The sequence below is a fragment of the Dromiciops gliroides genome, chromosome 2, assembly GCF_019393635.1.
Source record: "Dromiciops gliroides isolate mDroGli1 chromosome 2, mDroGli1.pri, whole genome shotgun sequence".
In the NCBI taxonomy this organism is placed as follows: Eukaryota; Metazoa; Chordata; class Mammalia; order Microbiotheria; family Microbiotheriidae; genus Dromiciops; species Dromiciops gliroides.
Genome location: NC_057862.1, coordinates 84,603,578 through 84,630,152, shown reverse-complemented (window position 1 = coordinate 84,630,152; position 26,575 = coordinate 84,603,578). Strand labels below are relative to the sequence as shown.

At 39.4% G+C, this 26,575-nt stretch overlaps 1 pseudogene; it reads left to right on the top strand.

Moving 5' to 3' along the window:
• Positions 1-7,171, top strand: part of LOC122738323 — a 28,277-nt pseudogene extending 21,106 nt beyond the window's left edge.
• Positions 7,172-26,575: the final 19,404 nt, after the last annotated feature.

Genomic DNA, 26,575 nt, shown 5'->3' with positions numbered 1-26,575 from the left:
CCTCAGTTCATTTGGTCCTATGTACTCGTTTGGAGGTAAGGAATCCAAGGTTCAGAAAGTGAACTGTCCAGATGAAACAGTTGTCCCATTTCTTGCCTCTGGTTCCTTTCCACGAGAGGTGTCCACCTCAAAACCTCATACCTCAAGTGACCAGCAAAACTCCCAAAGACTCAACCAGATTAAAATATAAATATATAACAAAACACAAAGAAATCTGAGGTTTTCTTAGCTCAATATGCAGCCCACAGAAATCCAATTTTTAAAAATCTGAGTTTTATTCCACACTGCCTTACATAATTTTCTCTACCATAGTTAGTATGATTAAAAAAAATTCCTGAACATTTTCCAAATCATTCTGCCTCAGGTAAGAGATTATACTGATGGCTTATTCCTTTCATTCATGTTTATTCTTTGCCACAAGGAATGGTTCCCTGAGCAAAGTGAGGGTGGGGTAGAGAGAGAAGGGTGTTGGTGGAAGTTAGGGTGGGCAGAGAATAAGTAAATATTTAGAAATGAAGGTAATAGAATAACAAAAGACAGGAATTATGAATTAAAAAAAAACAAGTCCATGTCTTTTCAACACCCCTTTGTCCCAGTGTTGAGAGGCACTTCCAGGTCTTCTAACTTACTATGAGTCAGTTCAGTTTCTAGTTCTCCAAATCACATGTAGATGACCTAATGGAATGCTCTTCCTTAGGCATATTATAGCTATATAGGCCATGTAGGCCATATATCTTGCACAGCCTGAGAGACTCTTGAACAGCCTGAGAGACCTGGCTTCTGAAGACGAAACCAGACTCTTCACATCCCTTCAGAACCACAAAGAAGTAACCAGGAATAAATCTTGAGGTAAAGAGCTTGTTTTCTTTCTCTTCTATTGCCTTTGACCTTTTCTAGCTGTTGTTTTACCAAACTTAAATGAATAGCATCCTTTATACCCACTGAATGGCAGGGCTCATGCAGCCCAGTTGAGAAGAGAGCTCACCCTCCAAGACAATGTCAATGAGGCTACAATGAAGGAATTGGGACTTACCCTCTAGAGAGTAAGGAAACCACTCAAGGGTTTACAAAGGGGGACATAATCTCATGAAAAAGATAGATTAGGAATATTAAGCTGATAGTCGCTGTGCAATAGGACTAGGAGAAGGGGCAACTGGAGTCAGGTGAGAATGTTTAGGAGGCTCTGGAAAGAGTCCAGGCACAAGATGATGAATGTAGAAGCAAATTCTGAGCCTTGGGTCACAGGAAATATATGTATAGGTATATGCATACAAGTGTACATACTGGTTTGTATATATGCATGTACATGTTACCCATTTAAATATACATACACAGAGTCATGTTCTCAAGTTTCATTGTTTATTTCTTTAATCCAAAAATAATTTTCTTTCAATGGAATAGTAGGACAAGAAAATATGAGTCTTACCCTAGAAACTATCTAACTCCATTTAACAATAGTGACAAGAGACCCATGAAAGCCACAATTAAAAAGTTTGCAGTTAGCTCTTTTTGTGTGGTGACTAAAAATGGAAATAAAAGGGATGCCCATAAATTTGGGAATGGCTAAGCAAGCTTCTGGTGTATGATTAGTAATGGACTATTTGTTTTTCTATAAGAAATGACAACCAAAATGATTTTAGAAAACTTGAAAAGATTTCCATGAACTGATGCATAGTGAAGTGAGTAGAAGCAAAACACTGTAGACAGTAACAACACTATTGTCAGTGAAAAGCCGTGAATGACTTAACTATTCTCAGCAATTCAACAATCCAAGACAATCCAAGGGACTTACAATAAAGCATACCATCCACCTCCAGAGAAAGAAGTGATATTGCACTGATACAGACTGAAGAGCAGTACTTTTCACTTTCTTTCTTTCATCCAGTCCCATATCTCCAATACCTCAGGACATTTCAACTAGTATATCTCCTTATAATGCACACTCTATATGCACCCAAACCAAAGTCATCTTAAAAATCATAGTCTCATGGTCTTATGCTCTTTTTCACTGATAAGGAATTTGAGGCTCAGAAAGATGGGGTTGTCCCAAAGTCAAATAATAATTGCACTTTTTGTTCTCCTTTATACCACATTGGATCTCACTAGTTAATCTAGCTTGTAAAAGAAATTAAATATCTTTCCCAAGTATCTTCCAATCATTCTGCCACAAGAGTTCATATTCTTAGATTTTTTCGTTCTTTAAAAAAAACTCATTCATATCACAAATTGATCATTGGGTAGTGTAAATCAAGGCAAATGTTCAATGAGGGATTTAGATCTCTCTTTCCCAAAAGGGAAGAATGGAGAGTACAAAGAACTGTTCTGAGATTTTAAATCTGTTTTTCCTAAAACGGAAGGAAACCAGAGAAAGTCAATGCTTGTGAACTTAGAGAAAGGTTTTATTAAACAGGAAACAAAAGAAAAAATTTAACATGCTGCATAGAGTAATATCCAGCGTATGCTGAATAGGACACCAGGTAATAAATTGTGTTGGTTCATAAACACTTTAAACGAAGGCTGCTAAGCATTTTTGGAGGGAAAGGTGGGCTTAGAAAGGAGTGAGTCAGTGTGTCCCATTCCCAAGGAGAGGGGGATTGAGGAATTCCAGGGGTGAAGCATGTAATCTTTAATACACAAATCAGAAGGCATCCTTGATGCTAAGGCTTGATTAGGAGATGTGTTGATCAGTAGATCTCTCAAAAACCAAGATACTTCTGAAAGCCCCATAACCAAAATTCAGGGAGTTGCTGAAGATAAAGTTGTCTCCAAAAAGACCGTAAACAGCACATATTCATAGTCTCATAACTTGCAGTCAGGTTAGTCTTTGAAGACAGGAATGTCTCTGTAAGGTCCATAGACCACCACCATCAAATGGTTCTGGATCTGCTTCGAAGCAGGTATGAGATTGATTGGCTTAAGTGTTCCTAATTTCTACAAGTCCAGCTAGATTTAGTCTCAGTCACTAGAAAAGATTGTCAAGCAATTATGCTGCTTAGTTAATACAGCCAGTCTCCAAACAGCCCTTTTCAGGTACCTGGATAATTAAAGAGCTCAAATAAGTCAAAATAGTGAGTGTACTCCTTTACAAATGCACTCATACAGGTAGTATAGGGAAAGGAATATAATCAGAAATGAGAGGGATTTTTAAAAACAGATCTCAATTTAAAAATAATTCCATGTTCTTAACCAAACCTCTGTCACTGCTTTCAGCATTCAATATTGTGTCCTTTCTTCAAACTGAATTCCACCTCATTGTGAATCAGCATCATTTCTAGTTTCTATTTTCCCATCTGTCATACCCCTCCCTATAGATAGTTATTTTATCAGTTGGTTCAATTTTTTCTTTGGTCATACTTATCCCTTTCGGCCTTATCCATGATCTAGTCTGGACTTGTGCTCCTGGGAACAAAGGGGCATTTGGCATAAAAAAGACTTCTTCTTTGAAGGAATGAAAATTATACACAGAAATTTTGAAATAGATGAACTCTGTCCCTTCTCCTCAAAACTTCAGTTATATAGTTCATGCAATTGGAAGGGAACTTAAAGATAATCTCTTCTAGCCCCCTTCATTTTACCTATAAAAGAGCTGAGGCCAAGTGACTTGTACAAGGTTGAAATGGCTAGTCAGTGGTAGAACCAACACTGGAATCCCATCCTTTGACTTCTAAGTCCCTCCCTACAACTTCATTTTAGGCTGATCCCTCTCCCTTTCCTTACTACCACCAAGCTTCATGATGCAAAATTAACATGTCTCTTTTCCTACTTCTTATTCTGAATTCCAGATAACTAAATTCTGTCATCTGATGCATTATGATGTTTGCTGAAAGGAAAACTGATCTAAGAGGAAAAGTAACACAAGATCAGTCTCAATAATCTAATAAATTTTAGAGCCTCCTTAGTTTTACAGAAGTATATGCATTGGTAAGAGTTGATATATGTTGACAAAATGTTCAGTTAAAGAAGTGAAGTGAACATCTCAGGTCAGTGGTGTGGAATATTATGAATGAGAGGACTAAGTCCCAGTCATTCTAGCCTGACCTACTGTTTGTGATCTATGAGTCCAATACTCCCAAACCATTCCCCCTTTTCCCCTATCTACATTTTTAACGTTTTCTATAGAATCTGTAGATTCCCTGTTAGTTTGAGGCTACAAAAGCAGAGACAGCAAAGGCAGAGATTCTTGATTAGGTTTAGAAGGGACTTTGAAGTCTAGTCTTCCTGAACCTTCATTGTACAGGTGGGCCCATGTACCTGGCCTCTCTTCACTCCAATCCCTCACTCATCTACCAATGTGAATTGTTTAGTGTTGAAGGTCTGACCATGTTCTCCTTCCTGGCACTCACCCTTTCTGGGCCACATCCCAGCCCCTCGGTAAAGTCCTTGACTTCCTATCACCTCTAAGATCCATAGAAAACTCCTCTGTTTGGTATTTAGAGCCCTTCACAACCTGGCCTTTGTCTTACCTTGCCAGTCTTCATGCTTCGCTGCATGCACAGAATCCCAACTACCCTGGTTTACTTTTTCCTAGACACACTAGAATCTTACCTTCCACACACTTGTACTTGCTGTCCCCCCTACCTCAAATTTTTCTTTTCCACCCCTGCTTCTTGGCTTCTTTAGATTCAGCTCAAGCCCCACCTTCTCTGGGACAGCTTTCCCTGTGGTCTCCCATCATGGCCCTTCCTCTGAGATGACCTCCCCTTTTCATTGTCTATCTCTTGAATAGGCCTATTTATTTCCCCCTTTATTCTTACCTTATTAGAATGTGAGATCCTAGGAGCCAAGACCATATCTTTCTCTTGCTTTGTATTCCAGTGCAGGGCAGGCAGAGTAATATAATAATAAAGGCTTTTAATAATACTTATTGACTAATGAAGGAACTAGTCCCAAGAGGTGGGAAATTTCTTTCTCAGGTAGATTAGGCCATCTTGTATCTCAATTCTTACCCAGCCCATAGTCACTGAATGGGCTGTGCCTCAGACAAAAGGAGATCTGGGAAAGACCAAGGTCATCCACTGGATCCTGGGTCACTGCCAAGCCAGGCCTCTTGCCTTTGTCTGTCACTCACATCAGTCCCTTTTGGGATATAGTTCCAAATGCCTTTCCAGAATGGCTGCCTGGTCCACATAAACAGCTTCCTAACAGTGCATCAATGAGGCTGTCCTCTCTCAGCCCCTCTGATGATTCATTTTTCTGTATCTTCATCTTTGTCAATCTCATTAGTAAGAGGTGGAAACTTGGTGTTGGTTTAAGTAGTGATTCTAGTCCTTTGGGATATCTTTTCACATGTCTGTTGGTAGTTGGATTTCTACTTTTGAGAAGTGGATTCTTGAGAATGAAAGAAGAGGGGGGCATCTAGGTGGCACAGAGGATAGAGCACCAGGCCTGGATTAGGAAGATCTGAGTTCAAATCCAGTCTCAGACACTTGACACTTGCTAGCTGTGTGACCCTGGGCAAGTCACTTAACCCCAATTGCCTCAGCAAAAAAACAAAAAAGTGAAAGAAGAGGAAAGTTTTTTAAAGAACATTCTAAGTGTTTCTCTGCAATGCGAGTAGAGGTGGGCAGTGGTCATTCTAGTCTTCTCTGTATGTTCAGTACCTCATGATGGAATATACTATTTCTATCCACAGTGAGATGTCTGAGAAGGATACAATGTGGATGCCCTGCATGAGGTGAGATGCCACTTCACATGGATTTACTGAGAGTAGACATAGACCTGTCTGATCTAGAAACAGAATTCTGAATGAGATTGAGTTCCTGGACACAAAATTCAATGTGGGAATTCACAACACATTGGCCTACGTGAGGCAGGAGATGGGTCAAAATGAGCAGGCTTTGGAAAGCTTGAGAAAGCTGAAGAGTTGATCCAACAGCTTCCTGATGATCAAGCACAGATAAAAAAGCCTTGTGACCTGGGGAAAACTATGCCTGGATTTACTATCACATGGACAGACTCCTGAAGCCCAGACTTACCTGGATAAGGTAGAAGCAAGTTGTAAGAGGCTTTCAAGTCCTTTCCACTATAAAGTAGAACATCCAGAAATTGATTGTGAGGAAGGGTGGGCCCTGCTCAAGTTTACAAACAAGTATTATGAGGGGGCCCAAAGCTGGTTTCCAAAAAGCCCTGAAAGCAGAGCCTGAGAACCCTGAATTTAACACCGGATTTGCAATTGTCATGTTTCGTCTATGTCACATGGCCAGAGAGCTGCTTCTAGGATTTGTCTACAAACACTAAAACGGGCAGTCACACTCAACCCAGAAGATGCTTACATTAAGGTTCTCCTTGCACTGAACTCCAGGACCTTAAGGAAGAGGGAGGAAGGAGAAAAGTACCTTCAAGAGGCTTTAAAGCAGTATGTCATCTCAGTCCTACGTCCTTCGCTATGCAGCCAAATTTTACTATAGACAAGGGTGCCTGAAAAAGCATTTCCTCTCTTAGAAACTGTTTTGCAGGACACTCCCATCCTCTGCTGTCTGCATTACCAGATCGGGACTTTGTACAAGAAAAAAATGAAGCAAATCAAGAGGGCTACTAACTACCAGCCACGAGGCAGGGGATAGACAAGATTGTGACGATGCAATTCAGTCGGCCATATTTCATTTTAAAACTTCAACAGAGTACAGACCTACATTTGAGGCAAGTCATATAGACTAGGCGACATGTATGCAGAAGCAGGTGATTTCAACAAAGCAGAAGAAAGCTACCAGAAGGTATTGAACATGAAGCACCTTCAAGATAATATTCGGCAAGAAGTCCACTATCCACTTATGGGCACTTTCTGCAGTTTCACAGGAGTCTGAGGCTGATGCTCTCACCCATTACCTTGAAGGCCTAAAAATAAATACAGAAAATATAATTACAAAACGAACTGTCTTCTAAGTGCTTTGAAGAAGTGTAGCAAAAAAGCGTCTTCAGAGAATGCATCAGATGTGGAGACTTTGAGTCTCCTGGAGTTCATCAATAAAAGAAGGGATGAACCAGGAGAGGCCATACAGCTCTATGAGAGAGCCCTGGAGTCGGGCTCCTCCCTTCTGATTTCTGGAGCACCTCTCTTCCCTCCAGATGCTGCTCAAGCACCACCTTCTTCTTGAAGCCTTTCCAGATCCCCTCAGCTGCTACTACCTTCTTGTCTATGCGAGCATCTTGTATTTACAGAGTTTATATTCATTTGTGCCTGTTCCATTTTTATTCACTCTGTATGTTCCTTCATATTGCCTTGTTGTCTTTAAGAATGCAAACCCTGAGAGTAAGGATTGTTTCATTTCTTGGCTGTGTATCCCAAATGTTGAGAACAGTTGCTTAGCAGAGTGCCTGGTACATAGTAGGTGCCTAATAAATGTTTATTGACTGACTGACTGTTGAATGATTGATTAATGGATAGATGAATTGGATCCTGGAAAGAAAAAACCCCATCAGTGATTCTGTGATGGAATGCCTTCTATGTAAAATGCCATCTGGGAATTCAACCCCAAGGTGTCATAAATATCAGTGGCTGGTTTAAGTACTAATAATGATATAATAATAATAAGGAGGCAGATGAGGAGGAAGAGGAAGAGGAGAAGGGGGAAGAATGAGGAGGAGCAGGAGAAGGAGGGGGGAGGAGGAGGAAGGGGAGGAGGAGGAGTAAATATTGCAATGAAAATATTGTGCTGATTCATGTGGTGGTCCTAGAGGCATTTTCATCCCCTGGGAGTCCCCTACACTAAGCAAATCCTAGGGCTAGTTTTCATCCAATAGAACTGCTTTCTATAAATACTTGATACTGTTTTATTAATGTTTACTGGGCACCAAATGCATAGGACAGTGAAAAGGGAACTGTATTGATAAATGTAGAAAGTGGGCTCAAATCCCACCCTTGTAATTTATATAGAAACATACACGACCCTCTCTAAGCCTTCCAAATGTTATGGGCACAGAGCACCCCAGCCGTTCTCTGGGGCACATTATGAATCTTCTCCTTGAGAAAGGAAAACCAGAGGACAGATATGCCTGAAACCAGTTCAGACTGAGATAGCTTTGGGACCTCCACCCTTCATTCCTGTCTCCCTTACCCCTGGGGAGATAAGTTTGGATGTGGCTGCTGCCTTTGTGTCCTGAAGAGAAAGATGGCTTGAGAGATCCCTTGAGGATCATAGCCAGCCCTCACCCAATTCCTCCAGTCACTACCAGTGGGGGAGGAGTCCCTCCACCCCTTACCAATTCCCCCCAGCTACCACCAGTGGGGGATGGTCCTCCCTCACTAAAGGAACTTTCCACAGTCAGATGGTCACCCCCCCCCAATCAGTACTCTATAAAAAGTACCTGCCAGTCTCCTGCTCGAGGGAGATTGGTATCTCAAAGCCACATGCTTTGTGCCATACCTCTCTCCCAATGAGAAGTCCGAGGATTGCTTTCATGGTTTCCCTTCCCTACCCCTCCCTTCCCTTGCCCCTAAATAAACTACCATCTTATTTTAACTACTTTTGTGTGCAAGAGGGCTGTAATGTCTTTAAAGAGGAATCTAAGGACCCTAAACCCTGTACCCCCATTTTCCCCCATGACACTCGGTTTCCTCATCTAGGAAATGGGAGCATTGAACTAGATAATCTCCCAGGGCTCCTCCCAGCTCTTAACTGTGGTCCTACAATGCAGATAAATTCATGGTACAAAGTTTAATGTTAGCAATAAATGGCTTCCCAAACTCCCAATTGCCTGCCATGTCTCTTCACTCCACCCTCTGACTAGGTATCTGACCCCCACACCCAGGACCTGGTCCTCATGAATGGTAAGCATTCACTTTTTCTTGCTCTGATCCAGGCCACCAATCCCAGACCATCTCCATATGCAAACCTGCCCCCCCCCCCCATCTACCTCTAGCTCTTAACCCAATCACACTCTTCTTTCCTGGAAAGAACATGACACCTAATGGCCCTTATAAACTCTGAATACCCATTCCCTCTGACCTCCTCATACAAAACTCCTCCCTGGCCTCAATTCTCCTATATATAATGGCTCTCATCACAAGACTGGAAGCAACTGGAGGGCAAGAACTGGTTTCTTGCTTTTTCTTTGTAACCCCAGTGTGTAGCACAGCATTGGTCATATTATGAGCACCCTATAAATGTTCTTTCTTTTCTTCATTCATTCTAGCCCACCCCAGAGGCAGAATACTATGTGCAAACTTCTTCATGCCACAGACACTTACTTCCCCATCATCTTTCCTTCTCTAGCTCAAGAAACATTGCTTAAAAACTCCATGTTATCAGTAGTAAACTTGCTTTGAGTCAGACTGATGGAGGAGGCAAAGAGGGGTTAACAGATAACCTAAGATCAATAGTACCTAAAAGGGTTAACAGAGAAATAAGGTTTATGTTCTTACAGTAACCAAGAGGGTTGTTCCTATCAATCCTCACCATCAACAGAGATGTTAACCAGGAACCGTTAACCATTAATGAGCAACCACTGATATTCCTAGATGACAGGACACCTAGAAACAGATCTAAAGTAAAGATATCACAAACACAGAGACCCTCTGAGTCTGACAAGTTTAAGCCTGTCCTTGGAAACATGTGCAGAGAAGGCAAATTGTCCTTAGGTTCACCTTAGACTTTTAAACCCCCAAAACACACCTCCAAGGAAAAGGTACCTGCCTCATGGCTTGGCTTAAGCCCCCAGGAGCTCCAAATTATGCATTAAGACCTCCCATGAAACCTCCCACAAGGAGGAGATTAAGATAATGAGGAGATAAACTACTTTTTCTTACTAGAAAATAACCATTTTCCTCTACCACTTTGAGACACCTTTCTCCTTTGGGGGCTCTCCATGTGGTCACTCACAGTGTAGCAATAAAACTTGAGAAACTGAGTCATTGAATCTTATAATTCTTTGGATACTTCACTATCAATTTGATCAATTAAACCCACCCCTACATCAAGACTTTTTTTCAGGTTATATACCAAATCCCTTGTTCTCACTAAAAAATGTCCATAAACTCTTGATCCCTCCTCTCCCCTTATCTGCTGGCCTCCAGAAGACAATGTGTGACAATACTCACCTCTAGAGAAATAAATATTACTAAAATCAATGTCTTGGGGGAATTTTATTGTTCTCATCCCCTTTCTTTCTTTGTCCTTGTCAACCATACAGAACCAACCTCTAACTTGTGGATGGCTGCAGCTGAACAGAGAAGGCTAGAGACAGAAGAGTCAGGAATCAAAGAGAAGTTTTTTTGGTTGTTTGTTTTTTTAGAGTGAGGAAAAAGCCTTCCAAGCAAAGAGGAACTATAGAAAAGTGCCAGGGCCGTGCCCTAGTGGGTGGGTGGGGGCGGGCAGAGGTAGTGTGGGGAGATCTCAATACTTACACTGGTGACTGCCCAGTGAGCTGTAGTCCTGACAATGAGGAGCAGCAAGCATGTGACAAGGTTGATTCATTGCAGGATTTTCCAAGCTTGTCCAGTGGTTGTCCAAGCTCAGAGAAATACTGGTGAATTATGGGACTAGCCCAGAGGGTGAGATCATCCAAAGGGTGATCATAAAGGATTGTTGTCTTGCCAAGCTCAGTGCACAGGTTGCCTTATGGGGCCTTAGCTCTGGCAAACAGGGGGTCACCTTTCTTGCCCTCCCCTCCCTCCAAAGTCCAGTGCTCCTAGAAATTAAGCTTCATGTGGGTCCAGGATTCTTGGGTGGAGATAGATTCCCTTTATTTAGATGGCTGGAAGGATTTTACTGATGATATTTAGCCTGTGCCAAACCACACCTAGGTAGTATCAACTGACCTTAACCTCCCTCTAACCTATAAATGGTCAGGAACTGAACAGAACAGGCTAGAGACAAGTGAGTCAGAAATTAAAGTGAAGTTTTAGTTTTAGAGTCAGGGAAATTTATGCATGGTCAGGACACTTGTGCATGGTCTGCCCCCTAGTGGGGAGGCTTGAGGCATGTGTGGGAATCTCAATATTTATACTAGTGGCTTTTCAGTGAGTTGTACCCCTGACAATCAGGGGCAACGGCAACACTGTGACAAGTTTAATTCATTGCAAGACTTCTGACTGGACCGTGGGTATTTTCTGAGCTTGTCCACTGCTTTTCTGAGCTCAGAGAACACCTGGTGCTGTTCAAAGCAATATAATTGTGCACTTTTGCCAGAGGGTGAGATTATTCAGAGGGTTTGTGCAGAGCATCGTTGTTTTGTCAAGTTCAGTGGCACAGCTTGCTTGCTGAGCCTTAGCTCTGCAAAATAGTGTCTCCCAGTATGTTGTCAGTGGAAACCATTGTGTTCCCATCAATTTGGGTGGGTTCTGCATTTTTTATGTCATTTTGACCAAGATTGTAGTGACCTAGTCACCTATCCCCAGACTTCATTCCAATATAATATACCTCCAATCAAGTCAAGGAATAGTTTTGATTGCTGTTAACCAATTAGATTTGATTGCTATGTAAAGGACCTACTACAGTATAGAAGAGTATATAAACTATTATCTTACCCCCATTAGGGGTCTTTGTTCTGAGAGAGACAGCCATATACCATCCTTTTATAATAATCTGCTGGCCTATTAATAAATAATTAAATTACCAGAAACTATATCTGATATTTTTAATCATCACATCAACCACCATCATCAATGCAGGGCGTGGCTTTCTCATGCCCCATTCTCCAACACATTTGTTCAGAAAGATAAAGAGTAGATATACTCCCACTTTATTGGTGCTACTTCTGGCTTTTCCCTCTTCTGCCATCTTGCAATATTTATCTACCTTTGAATTCTGTCTCCATTTGCCCTATCCAAATATTGGTGGCTGCTTTTGATGTGTTCCCCACATCAAAACCTCTTTTCTTAAGGACCTCAGCATTGATTCACAGTTTTTTTTTCCCTCTACCCCTAACTCATGCCTTTGTATTTGGGACTTCTATAGAAATAATATTCCTCTCAAAAAGTCTGACCTCTAGAGGAGGATTCTGGGAAGATAGCAGAGTAGATCAGATTTGGATCTCCAAATTTCCTAAACAAAAAAAGAGACAGGACATTGCCTCAGAACAGCAGAAACAAACAAAGCAGATGTCTTCATAAGACAATTTAAGAAGACCCCAGACTTCCAGTGCCAAGATGGTGAAATGAGGAAGGAACCCTGTGAAGTCCTGACAAATTTCCCTTCCAAACAACTAGAAAAACACCTCAGAATTGGGAAAGGATCAGGGAAGCTGTTTACCAGTCAATTAAAAACAAAGGTCTGTCTTATTGGGGTGCTAGGGAAGAGCAGCAGCAGCAGCCAGCATCACAGCAGGGGACCTGTAGTAGGACCCTGGGCTTGGAGCTATTCATGGATGAATCCTCGCCTTCCTGTAAACTAGCATTCCCCAAGGCAGGTGAGCAGTCTGGGCTAGCATGGTGGAGTCCCACCCAGAGGCGGCCAACAGTGAGGTCCTGCCCCTGGGGCCTACCAGAAGAGAGCCTCTGTTTACATAGCAACCCAGAAGTAGGTCCTCCAATCCTTAGGCAGCTCTGCAACAAGATAACTTCTCCAGTGCCTGCTAGCAAAGAGGCCCTATTTCCATAACAACTTAGCAGCAGGACCCACCCCTGGGGCAGACAAGCAACAAGATCCCCCTCCTCCTGGGCCAGTCACCAGAAAGACTCTGTTACTATAGCAACCTAGAATCAAGTCCCCAACCCAGGGTTCATACTAGCAGGCTAAACCTCATACCAGAGTAGGCCAACAGGGAGCACATACCCCCCCAGTACAAGCCAAAAGGGAAACCTGTCCTACTGAGAAAGCAAGCAGCTAAGCCCTGAAGTCCAGTAAAATCCAGCAATATGACCCAGAGCCCGAGCATACTAACTTGGGGCATTGCAGAACTAGAGCCCAACAGTCAAATAAAAACACCAAGTCACAAAAAGAAAAAAGGCAGAAAAAAAAAGAGTAAAAAATGGGGGGGGGTGGGGGAAGCTTGACCAAAGGAAGTTACTATAGTGATTGGGAGGATCAAGGCATAAACTTAGAAGAAGACAATAATATAAAGATGGTTACATCTAAAGCTTCAAAGAAAAAAGGGAATTTGTCTCAGGCCAAAAAGTAATTCCTGATAGAGCTCCAAAAGGATTTCTAAAGGGAAATTAAAGAAGTAGAAGGAAAACAGGGAAAAGAAATGAGAATAATGCAAGAGAACCATAACCTAAAGAGTCAATAGCATGGTAAATGTATATAAAAATTTACCATGGAAAATAACTTCTTTACAAAAAAAAGAATTAGACAAGTGGAAAGGGAAATACAAAAATAATTCCTTCAAAATTTGAATGACTACATGGTAGAAACTAATGATTTTATGACACATCAAGATATGGTAAAATAAAAATAGAAGAAAATGTGAAATTTCTCATTAGAAAAACAACTGACCTTGAAAATAGATCTAGCAAAGAAGATGGAATTATTGAATTACCTAAAAGTCATGATCCAAAAAAAAAAAAAGCCTGAACAATATCTTTCAAGAAATTATCAAAGAAAACTGTCCTGACAATTGGAACCAGAGAGCAAAATAGAAATTGAAAACAATCCACTCATCACTGCATTAAAGAAATCCCAAATGAAAATTCCCAGAAACCTCCTAGCCAAATTCCAGGGCTCACAAATCAAGGAGAAAGTATTAGAAGCAAACCAAAAACATTAAATTCAAGTATTTGTAGAGCTACAGTCAAGATTTACACAGGATTTGGCAGTTTCCACATTAAAAATCAGAGTTTGGAATACAATATGCCTGAAGGCAAAGGAGTAAGTTTTACAACCAAGATCACCCATCTATCCAGCAAAAATGAATATAGATCTTTGGGGGGGGGATGGATTTTTAATGAAATAGAGAACTTTCAAGCATTTTTTTTAAACTAAAAGACAAGAGCTGAATAGAAAATTTGACCTCCAAATACAAGACTCAAGGGAAACATAAAAAGGTAAAAAAAGAAGAAAAAGCATAAATTCAGTAAGGCTAAACATTTCATATTGTATATGCAAGGTGATATTTGTAATCTTAACAATATAATTACTTATAAGAGTTTTCTATATGGAGAAAAACTTGTCAATAATTAAAAAAGAAACAAGGAAAATCTGGGAGAATTTGGAGCAAAAAACTTGTTGATAGTTGAAAAAGAAACAAAGGAAAGCAGGGAGAAAGTGGAAGAAAACACTTGTTGATAACTGAAAACAGTTTAATGTGGGAGTTTGTGTCATTTGAAATTATACAAAATGAGAAAAATGGACAGGTTAGACATAATTGCTCATGTATAACCTATATCTGATTGCTTACCACATTAAAGAAAGGGAAGGAAAGGGAGGGACAGAATTTGGAGATCTCAGAAAGAACTCTACCTCCAGGGATGGGAGGTTTGATCTGACTGCAGTGCAAACACCTCCAGACTGACTGCAATATCAACAAATACAATCTCTGGAGGCAGCTGGGTTGAGAGGCAAGCCTTGGCATTTAGAAACTTTCATCTCACAGTGGTAGGGGACCTGAAGTTTTGAATAGGAAAAGATTGAAAGACCTTCACTGTCAAGGGATGCCAAGTCGAGCTGTAATGAACAGATGTGTCCCCAGTCTATGACTGCAGGGAGAAGGGAGCTATTAGACACCTTGGTGACTGGAGTAGTGAGGGACAGGGACACAGTTGATGTGGCACTTGCAGGAGAACAGAGTGCCTGGTTCAGTAACAGGGCAGAGAGGACAAGTGTTATTTGCCACCACCAGAGGGAGCAGATGGAGCAAGTTAATTTGCTGGATGGTGCTGGCTGGTTGCCCAGCTGTGGCTTAGGAGAGCCTAAGGTGGGGGCTGAGATAGACCTCCAAAAAAAACCTGCTAAAAGCAAAATTATAAAATAAATAAAATGAGCAAGCAAAGGAGAAAGAACCAAAGCATTGATAGTTACTGTGGGGATTGAGATCTGGGTTCATATTCAGAGGAAATAATGGAGCTTTAAAAGATACTCTTTTTTTGATGATAAATGTCAAATGGTCCAAAGCACAAAAAGACTTCTTGGGAAGAATTTAGAAAGTACTTTAAAAACAAATAAGAGAGATTGAGGAAAAAATTGGGAGGGGAGGAGAACAATCCAAGAAAATTATGAAAAGAAAGTGAACCAACTTGAAATAAAGAACCAAAAACTTAAGGAAGAAAATAATTTCTTGTAAACTGAATTTGGCAAGGGGAAGATAATGACATTTTGAGACAATAAGAAATCAAAAAATAAAACCAAAAGAATGAAAAACTAGAAGAGAAAAGGAAACATCTCATCAGAAAACAACAATTAATCTGGAGAACAGATTGAAGAGGAATAATATAAGAATAATAGGAACACCTGAAAATTATGATTAAAAAAAATATCTTGATAGAAAGGAAAATTGTCATGAGTTCTAGAATAAGAAGGAAAAGCATAATATATATATATATATATATACATACATACATACATATACATATATATATGTGTGTGTGTGTATATATATATATATATATATAAACACCAGTCACCAACTGAAAGAGATCCCAGGAGGAAAAACCTAAAGGAATATCATAGCTAAATTTCAAAGCTCTGAGGTTTAGGAGAAAATATTGGAAGCAACAAGAAAAAAAGCAATTTAAATATCATGGAGCTACAATAAGGATTACACATGACCCAGTAGCTAATACATTGAAAGACATAGGTCTTGAAATGCTATATTCCACAGAGCCAAAGAGCTAGGGTTTACCACCAAGGGTAATTAACCCAGAAAGTTAAGTACATCAAGAATGAAAAAAAAATTGGAAATTCAACAAATTGAAAAACTTTCAGGTTTTTGTGACCAAAAAACAAAACAGAACAAAATAAAAAATACCCCAAACAAGCAAAATTCAACATATAACATCCAGGAGACATATGCTAAACATTAAAGACCAATCATAAAGGACTCAATAAAGACAAAGTTTTTACTTCTTATATGTGAAAATATTAGCAGTTATTTTATAACTATGATTATTACTTGGGATAGGTTTGATAGAAAAGCTTTGCTGACCTGAGTGTGATGGGGTGATTCTTAAAAAAACAAAAAACAAAAAACTTTGTAGAGAGAGATATAAAGGAATACATACCTCAGACAAACGAGTCAAAAGGAATATATATAAATATAATATATATATATATAGAGAGAGAGAGAGAGAGAGAGAGATCCATGTATATGTATGTGTGTGTGTGTGTGTGTATCCATGCTTAATTGCTGCCTTTTTTTTGTTTGGTGGGGGAAAAGGAGTTTTGAAATAATACAGCAAAAAGTATACAACGGAGAACAGAAGAAAACCAACAAGGAAGCAAAGAAAAACTAGGCAGATTTGAAAACGTGTAATATTTATTATATCAGTTTTCTTGAAATGGAATTTATTGTTTATATTGAATCTTTTCCTTTGTTATGGTGTATACATAACAGCGTGGGTTTTTTTCTCATTTTGTATTTAAGCTTAAAATTTTTTTAATTGACCCCAAAATATTTAAATTAAATTAAAAACAAAAAAGGAATTAAAAAAACTTTTGAAATGATTTTTTTTGAAATCTTGTATTCCTCATATCAAATGCCCATAGAAGTGCCTCCTCTAGGCTCACCCAATGGACATATATCACCCTGCCCCCAAACACTTAATAAACTGCCATCACTCTGAATGGCTTCTAGGATAAGGTAAAAATATCTTTATTTATCTTTAAAAGACATTCATAAAGACCACTATCCTATTTCTCCAGGCACACTGGATTTCCTCCCTTTCCCTTGCACTTCTATCCAGTCCAACCACTTTTCTGTGCTTCTCATTAAATTGCTGCCATTTCCCATTCTTTGAATTATCCATCTGCCATGCCTGGAAATAACTACCTCTTTTGTTCTACTTCACAGAAACCCTTTCTTCCTCTAAGGGGTAGCCTAAGGACTACCTTCTACAACAACTCCCCATGGTCTCCCCAACTATTAGGGCCTTTTGGTTGTTTTTGTTCAGTCATCTTCAGTCATGTCTGAATCTTTCTGAGCCCATTGGAGATTTTCTTGGCAGAGATACTAGAGTGGGTTGCCATTCCTTCTCCAGCTCTTTTATAGATAAGAAAACCAAGGCCAACAATGACTTGCTTAGGGTCACCCAGTTAGGAAGTGGCTGAGGTCACATTTGAACTCAGGATGATAAGTCTTCAAGACTCCAGGCCTGACCCTATGTACTAAGACTCCACCTACCTGCCCATTAGGGCCTACCATCCCTGACCTAATTTCACTATTTTATTTAATCACTTTATATTTTTACTGTAAATATGTATACATGTATCGTGGTCGCTAAAGCTTATAATTTATTGGCAACCACTCATTAGCTATTCTGTCTAAAATTATCTATGAGTGGTCGCCAATAAATTATAAGCTTTAGCAAGAGTTAGACTTTAAGCATTTTATAAGAAGAATAAGAATTTGGCGAAAAGAAAAGAGAAAGGCTTCAGATTCCTCTATCTATTAAAGGGAAGAGAGGCATTCCTAGCTCCGCTCTCCAACCAGAGTTTCACAGAAAGAGAGCAAGTCAGAGTGTCAGGCTCCCCCTTCTTCCTCCCACACGCAAACGTCACTTCCTGACGCCAAAAGTAAAAGGTGCACAGTCTTGCCCTCATAGGCTTTCACCTCATGTGGAGCTTTGCTACAGTAAGTCTCCAGCAGGTGGCTTCATTCAATCACTCAGTCCCACTTGTGTTCTTCAAGAAAACAGGGTGTTTCCCTTGATGGAAACAGTCAAAAATAACAGAAGTATAATATTCTATGCTAACTAACAATATGTTAATAACAATATAGAAAAGGGAGAGAGGAAAGTTTTGTCCTGAGGGGTGGTTTTTTGTCCTCATGAACTGGACATTTTTGACATTGGTCTTGCAAGGGAGGGCCTCTGCAGAGAGTACATGTAACAGATGGCATATATTTATAACAAGAAGAGAAAATTAAAAAACAACAACAACAACAAAACAAAACTGTTCATTTAAAGTCTCTGAGTTCTCTTATCTTCTTGAAGTAGTAAGATGTCATCAGGAGGAAGCTGGATTCTGGTCTGGAAAACTGGGCTCTGGATTCTGGACTCCGATCTGGAAAACTAGATTCTGGACTCTGGTCTGGAAAGCTGGATTCTCTTCTTTAACTGTTTGAATTGCTGGATTTTTACTAAACCTTAGCATAGCATTGTCAATGATCAAATTAATAAATTTCATTACATTCCCTCCTTCATATAATAGAGGGTTGAGGTAGTTATGCAATCTATAACATTTCTTACCACCATGTGTCTGGATCAAAGCCATATTTTAGTATGTGTTCATGACACCTGAAAAATGGTATGGAAAGATTATGATACCATATCTCATGGTTTCAAGACAGCTAGTGATTGTGCTAGGTCACAGGTGATTAGATTGAGTGAGACAAAAAGAAAACAAGTTTAGTTAAATCAGGTTATATTAGGAGGGAGAGAGGACAAAACTGGACTGTGTCTAGCAATTGTGTTCTACTTAGTCGCCATCATAAGGAAACCATGGACTTATGTATACCTGTCTCTCCAGGGCCTGCATTTAGTCTCTGAAATGATAAGTTTGCCAACTTCCTAAATCTCATATTATTTCACCAAAGACAGTATGATGGTAAAAATGCGTGCTATGCTGCATAACTTTTAAAGAGTTCAATGAAATATTCAGTTGAGAGAAAAAAAAATACAAAAACAAACAACTCAGAATATGGGAGCACAATACTCCAAGAATTAACATTGTATTATGATATTAAAACCATCTTGCAATGTTTCAAAATTAGATAGATGAATGAATGGAAGAAAATACACATGGAACAATAAAAGACAAGAAATTCAAACTAGGGAAATCTAAATTAATATGAACTTAACATTAATAAGAGTATTACAAAATATAAACTTGATCACATGACTATAAAAAGCTTTTACAAATATTCTCTTTTTTTAAAGCTTAAATAATAAAACACAATCCTCAAAAGTAGAAAACTATGAAATAAACTCATAACCATTAATTTCAAAATGTAATGTAATAGCATAGAAATCCTATGTAATCTCTGAACTGATACTATTACTCTGAGTGAATTCAGAACACTTGATTCGGATATCTAAAATCCCCAATACGCATATCAATTACCCTTGCTGCTTACTTCTACATTTCTGGAAAATATGTACCCTTCCATGGCAAAAGAAGCAGAGTCTTGAACCATGATGATGATTGTCATTTTATTCAGCTTAAGTTTTTCTTCTTTAAGCCCTCTATATTGTCTGTCAGTCCTTTCATAAGACAAATGCTTTAGAAGGTTACTAATTAAAGACAAAAGCAGAATTAGCAAAATTATGAACAAAACGAGCATATCTGGAATTTAAAGGGTTTTTCGAAGGTTGTCTCAGAATCACAGTTCAGCTGGGGTAGGACTGAAAATGCAGGTAGAGAAAGCTGTGCATGTGCATAGATCTCTGGACTTCCCTGGCAGGGGAATCAAGGGGCTTGGCCAAGGGAGGGGTAGAAGGTGGGTCTGGAGAGGAGGGGAGGGACCAGGGACAATTTGAATCAGACTTGATTTTGAACTCAGACCTGGTTTCCCCTTCCCCCCACGCTAGGGGATTAAAAGCTTCTAGAGTTTGGGTCATTGTCTCCAGGCATGCAAAATCAGAGCAACAATTAGTGTTAGAACTTGGAAAAGCTGCAGGCAATAACAGGTTTCTCTGAAAAAGCATGGTTGGGAGAGAGGGGGATATTTATATTCCCTTGTGTGAAGCACCTTGCTGGCTCTTCTAACAAAAATAAAAATTAAGATAGAAAAATCCACAAAAAACAAAGCATTAACATGGTCTTATCTCCCATTTATCTGGTTTAAACAGAATAAACCAAAATAGGGTAATTAGGAGTTTTAAAAGGTCCATTTGAAAATTTAAAGGTACTTAGCAGTTTAAAGGGACAGGGTAGGGGGAAATTCTTGCCCAACCATAAGATCAGAAGATGGAGTTTCAACTTTCCTCCTTTGTGGTCAGCCATTTGTCAAACTAAAATTTTAGCTATTCTGTCTAAAATATCTATAAGTGGTTACCAATAAATTATAAACTTTAGCAAGAGTTAGACTTTTAAACATGTATTAAGGAGAAAAAGAAATTTGGTGAAGAGAATAAGAAAGGACTAGATTCCTATCTATTAAAGGGAGAGAGCATCCTAGCTCCACTCTCCACAGAGTCCACAGGAAAGAGAGCAAGTCAGAGCACTAGACTCCCCCTTCTCCTCCACAAGCAAACATCACTTCCTGATGCCAAAGGAAAAGACGCATGGTCTTGCCCTCAGAGAACTTCACCTCATGGCGGAGCTTTTCTACAGTAAGTCTCCAGCAGGTGGCATCATTCCAATTGTTACACTATGTACTCTGACTCCACCTAACTGCCCGTTAGGGCCTACCATCCCTGACTAATTTCACTTATTTTATATTTTCACTTTATATTTGTACTCTAAATACTTATACATGTACCTGTTTCTCCCATGAGAATTCAAACTCTGTGAGATCAGGGGGTCATTGAATTCTTTGTATTTGTGATCCCAGTGCCAACAGTATGCCCAGCACAAAACATGTACTTAATAAATACCTATGATTAATCAAGCAATCAATTAAGATTTTAGGAATGGAGATCCTATCAGCAATCTGTGATACTTTTCTGTGTAAATTCAGTCTGTGAAATCAACCCAAAAAGCAAAATAAATGTTTCTAACCACACTGCTACATACAAGTAGTTGATGTTTTTCATGGACACTTACTCGGCACTCTGGTATGAAGTCAGAGAAAATGGATTCAGATTTCACTTCGTGTCATTTATTCCATTCTGAGCTGATCAGCTCAAGAAATGGAAGCAACTTGAAGCAAAGGTGAAGTGCCTCCCATTCACGTGAAAGGATGTGCTTGAGCACATTGACTCACAAGCTGAGGAACAGTAAGGGACTAAACTATGACCCAGAGTAACAAAACCTGGTTTCTATCCTATGCTGATTCCCACTTATTAGACAGTGTGGTGCAGGGAGTTGCCTCTCCAAACAACACAAAGTATGTTTTGTTTTGCTTTTTCCCATTCTGGGAAGAATCCAAACCCTTAGGCTAGAAGTCTTTGTAGATGCCTAGGGTGAAAAATGATACTCATCAGAATTCAAAATTTGACCTTCCACTAACTCCAAGTACATTCCCTGTCATCCTGGGTGAGGGAAGTTCAAATCCTTAAAGCAGAATTATTAAGTCGGGAGGCCAGCATAATTCCTGGAGTGGAAAGTGGGAGTCTACCTTGATTATTCATTGAGTTTTCTGTACTCTTTCTGTGGAGTGAAAGACTGTCTTGTATCCAACAGGCAGTGTGAACTTGAGAGCTCACCTAAGAGATTTGTTTCCTTTCATGCACATCTGTGTAGATGAAGGAATGAGCTATATGTTTGAGGTTACCTACCCCACCTGGCGCAGGAGTCAAAAAAACAGGACTTCTGAGAATTCTTCCAATATTGAACCTGTTCAATGTGAAACATGAGATTTGGGTGTCACAAACACAGGCTCATGGTGTTTGTGACAAGGTCATTCTGAATTTGTTAATAAATGTTTGTCCAATTCCATTGGTTCTCCTCCTTTGTCTCTTTTAATTATTCGAAAACCTTCATAAGCTTTCTTCATACCAGCCCTTTTAGTTCTGCTTTCATTCTTCTCTCAGTGAGATTGTGGATGCTCAGCAATATACCTATTTCTTTTTGGCAGATTCATTCCAATCTACATGCTCTAGGGGACCTGTCAGGCATATCTCCAATATCTCAAGGCATTTCAACTAGTATATATCATCATAACTGCATACTCTATGTGCCCTGAAACCAAACTCACCTCATAAATGATAGTTTAATTGTCCTATACTCTTTTTTCTTTTTTTAGTCATGAAAAACAACTCTCCATTAGCTAGGTTGTGAGAGAAAAACAGACTAAAAACAAACTACAGATTAAGGAATTGTCCCTAAAAATGTGTTTCAGTCTGTTTTCAGATACATCAGTTTCTTTCTCTGTAGATGGATTACAATTTTCATAAGGTTCATCAGAGTTATATTGGATCATTGCCTTGCTGAAAATAACTACGTGCTTCCCAGTAGATCATCTTACACTAATGCTGTTATTTTGTATACAGTACATTTCTCTCTGCTTCAGTTCATGTGGGTCTTCGTCCATGGTTTTTTCTGATAGTATCCTGTTCATCATAACTTTTATATAGTACCTTGAACTTGACAAAGAATTTTCTTCACAATAGCGCAGTAGAGTAGGTACCATACGTTTTGACCATTGTAGTCAATCATCGTAACTATTTCCCTCCATCCTGTTCCCTTCCAATGATATTTTACTATATTTTTCTATCTTATTTTGCCCTATTCCTCCTCAAAAGTGTTTGGCTACTGACTGCCCCCCTCCCCTACTCTACCCTCCTTCATTCACCCTTCCCTCCTTATCCTCATCCCCTCTACTTTCCTGTATGGTTAAATAGACTACTCTTTCCCAATTGGGTGTGTGTGTTATTCTCTCCTTGAGCCCACCCTGATGAGGTTAAGGTCTTTGAGCTAATTCTGTTTCTAAATTTTTCTTCCTCCCTCCCATCCTCAACTCTCCCTAGGAAATCAAGCAATTCAATATATGTCATACATGTGCTGTTATGCAGAACATCTTCACCTTCCTTGAAAGTGTTTGCTTTTTACATCTCCCTCCCCAAACTTCCCTTCCTCCTTCCCCACTTCTCCCTCTCACCCCATCTCCTTCCCCTCTCACTTTTCCTCAGGGCAAGAATATATTACTATACACACTTGAGTATGTATGTTATTCCCTCTTTGAGCCAATTCTGATGATAGTTAAAGTTCACTCACTCCCCCCACTCCTTCCACCACTTCCCCTCCCCCTCCGTAAGCTGTTTTTCTGTTTCCTTCATGTGAGCTACCTCTCCCCAGTTCACCTCTCCCTTTCCCCTTCCCCCAGTCTATTCCTCCTACCCCTCAACTCTATTTTAAAGATGTCATCATAGGTTAGCTAGGTGGGCACAGTGGATAAAGCACCAGCCCTGGGCCCAGGAGGCCCAGGGCCCAAATCCAGCCACAGACATAAGACAACCCAACCTATTTGCTCCACAAAGAACAAGGATACACAAAAAATAAATGGCTTTACAAATACCATGCCTTCATATTCAGTTCAGACCTGTATTCTCTGGTTATTCCTACTGAAAAAGTTCTTATGAGTTGGAAGATTATTTTCTCATGTATGACTGTAAACAGTCTAACCTTTTAATGTCCCTTGTGATTTCTTTTCCCTGTTTACCTTTTCATGATTCTCCAGGGTCTTGGATTTGAAAGTCAAATTTTCTATTCAGTTCAGGTCTTTTCATCGCTAATGCCTGAAAGTCCTCTTTTCTCATTGAAATCCCCATTTTTTTCCTCTGAAAGATTATAAACAGTTTTGCTGGGTATGTGATTTTGGCTGTAGTCCCAGTTCATTTGCCCTCTGGAATATCATATTTCATACCCTCTAGTCCTTTAATGTAGATGCTGCTAAATCTTGCTTTATCCTTATTGGAGCTCCACAGTATTTGAATTTCTTTTTCTAGCTGCTTGCAATATTTTCTCCTTGACCTGGGAATTCTGGAATGTGGCTATAATATTCCTGGAGGTTTTCCTTTGGGATATTTTTCAGGAGGGTGATAGGTGGATTCTTTCAACTTCTACTTAGCCTTGGCTTCCAGAATATCAGCTCTTCTCAGCAATACAATGATCCAAGACAATGCCAAAAGACTCAAGATGGAAAATGCTCGCCATATCCAGAAAAAGAACTAGGGAGAAAAAAAAAAAAGAACTGGGGAGTCTGAATGCAGATCAAAGCGTGCTTTTTGTTGCTGTTGTTTTGTTTCTTCTTGCTTGTGTTTTTTTCCTTTTTTCCCCCTGATTTTTCTCTCAACAACTTGAGTTATGTGAAAACATGTTTAACATTATTGTAAAATATATATATAAACATATGTATATATATGTATTATGTATATGTATATGTATATGTATATATATATATATTATATAATTAATATATATATAATATATATATATATATATATACTATATCAGATTGCTTATGGCCTCAAGAGGGGGAAGGAAGAGAAAGAGGGAGAAAAAATTTGGCATTCAAGAAGAAAAATGAATGTTGAGAACTATATATGTAATTAGGAAAAATTAAGTATATTAAAAATAAAATTAAATAAGCAAATGGATTAATTTTTATCAGAGAATCCTCAGTTACCTTTTCCCAAACTGACTTCCAGCTCATTTTATTTTCTAGTTTCTATTTCTAGTTTCTATTTTCCCTACTGTCCACTCCCTATGGATTATGCTTTATCGTTGATTTGTTTTTTTCTTTGGCTATATAGCACTGTACTTTATCCCCTTCAGCCTTATCCTATGATCTTAGTCTGAACTTGGGCTCCTGAGAACAAAGGGACATTTGCTATAAAAAAGACTTCTCCTTTTGGAGGAATGAAAATTATATACAGAAATTTTGAAATAGATGAACTCTGTCCCTTCTCCTTAAAACTTCAGTTATACAGTTCATACAGTTGGAAAGGAACTTAAAAATAATCTCATCACACCCTTCATTTTACCTACAAGAAGCTGAGGCCCAGGAAGGGAAGTGACTCATACGAGGTAAAATGGCTAGTAAGTGGTAGAACCAACACTGGAATCTCCATCCTTGACTTCTAAGCCCCTCCCTACAATGTTCATTTTAGGCTTACCTATCCCTTTCCTAACTCCCTCAAATTTACATGGTGACAAATAAGCTGCCCTCTTTCCTACTTTTTCATTCTGAATCACACTTGAGTTCCAATTCAGTTTCTTTTGTTTTTTTTAATTTGGGATGTAATTATCCCTATCCATAAAGTGATAAATTTAAAAAGCAACATATCTTGCAGAAACAGGCTTGTGATGACAAAAGTTGGACTCCAGATAACTAAATTTTGTCATCTAATGCATTATGATGGTGGTTGAAAGGAAAAACTGATCTAAAAGAAAAGCAACATAAGCCCAATCTCCACAGCACTGATAAATTCAGAGCCTCCGTTAATTTCAGTGGCTGGCCATAATATTGGGGTCAGAAAATAATAAGGGACCTCTAGGTCCAAAGTTTCATCCCTTCCAAACTGCCTTTTCTAGTTATTTCTCCCAGGCCAAAAAGGAGATTAACAGCCACTCTCTGAAGCTCACCAGCAGGGAAAACGAGTTCCCAACCTCAGTGTTCTCCTTTTCTACCTATTCTCTCCCTCCCCAAAAGGAAGGGTTCTTCACATTGCTTGGCCAAGATTGGTCCCACCTGGTGATGACAGTAGTATATTTCACTCAGGGCAGGCCAGGTGTGGCCTATATCTAATTATCTCAAGTAGGTACTTAGTTGGTTCTCAAACAATACTAGATCAATCAGGTGGGACCCCTGGGTGTCTGCCAAATTCCATTATTTTATCACAACAGAGAATCTAGGTTCAATATAGCTAGAAGATTTTAGGAGAGAGGAAAGATTTTGGACAAAGGAAAGTTTAGTTATTGAAACAGGGGCATGGTGGAAGGGGTGGGTGGCATTTGGTTGGAATATAGGGTGAGAGGGTGGATAGGTATGAGAATAGGAAATTAAGTGGTAGGGGGATGGATGTAAGATTTGGATGATGATCTACAAGGGTTCAGAATTACTAACATGTGAGAATGTTTATCACTGAGTGGAGGACACACTCCTCAGAGGAGGCTGAAGGTGGGGTTGAAGACAAGCAGAACTTGAGATAGAAGGCCAGTTAGTCAAGAGGTGCTCTATCCACTGCGCCATCTAGCTGCCTGATACTCTTCTTTTTAATGGAGGGTCTCCCCACCACTATTGGATGATGAGTCCAGAAATTGATATATAGAAGCTGCCTTGTGCTGGCACAGATGAAAAGCATACCCTTAGCCTCTAGCCTGTCCTCATCAAGGGATAGGTTTTTAAACAGAAAGAGTAATCAAAGCCTAAAGACATAGCTCTCTCTCTGTCTCTATATGTTGTGCATGTGTGCGTCTCTCTCTACCCTACTTTTTCTTTCCTTTTTCCTTCATGAGAAGGGAAGTTTGCAAACTACATCCATTGGGGTCCAGGAAAGGTAATCCATTGCATCTTATTTTCAGAAGTAAATATGAGTGTCATTTATTTAAAGTTATTGTTAAGGAGCTCTTTTCATCAGAGAGGAGGCATTTTATATGTATTTGAAGGGTTGTATTGAGAAAGGATTTTTTCCTGATAGGTAAGTGATTCATAGTACCCAATCAACAGCCCTTTCTCTTAAGTAACATTGCACATTTTTAATTGTGTTCAAGTAGCCAGTTGTATCATCTAAGAAGACACCTCTGTGGACAGAGTAATGGTCCCGGAAACAGGAACAGTGTTGTCCCGCCTCATTTATAACTTTTGGCAGAATGGAGGTGGCATAGAATTTATTAAAAATTGCCTCCTTCTAGATAGTTATTTACATGTTGAACAGATTTGA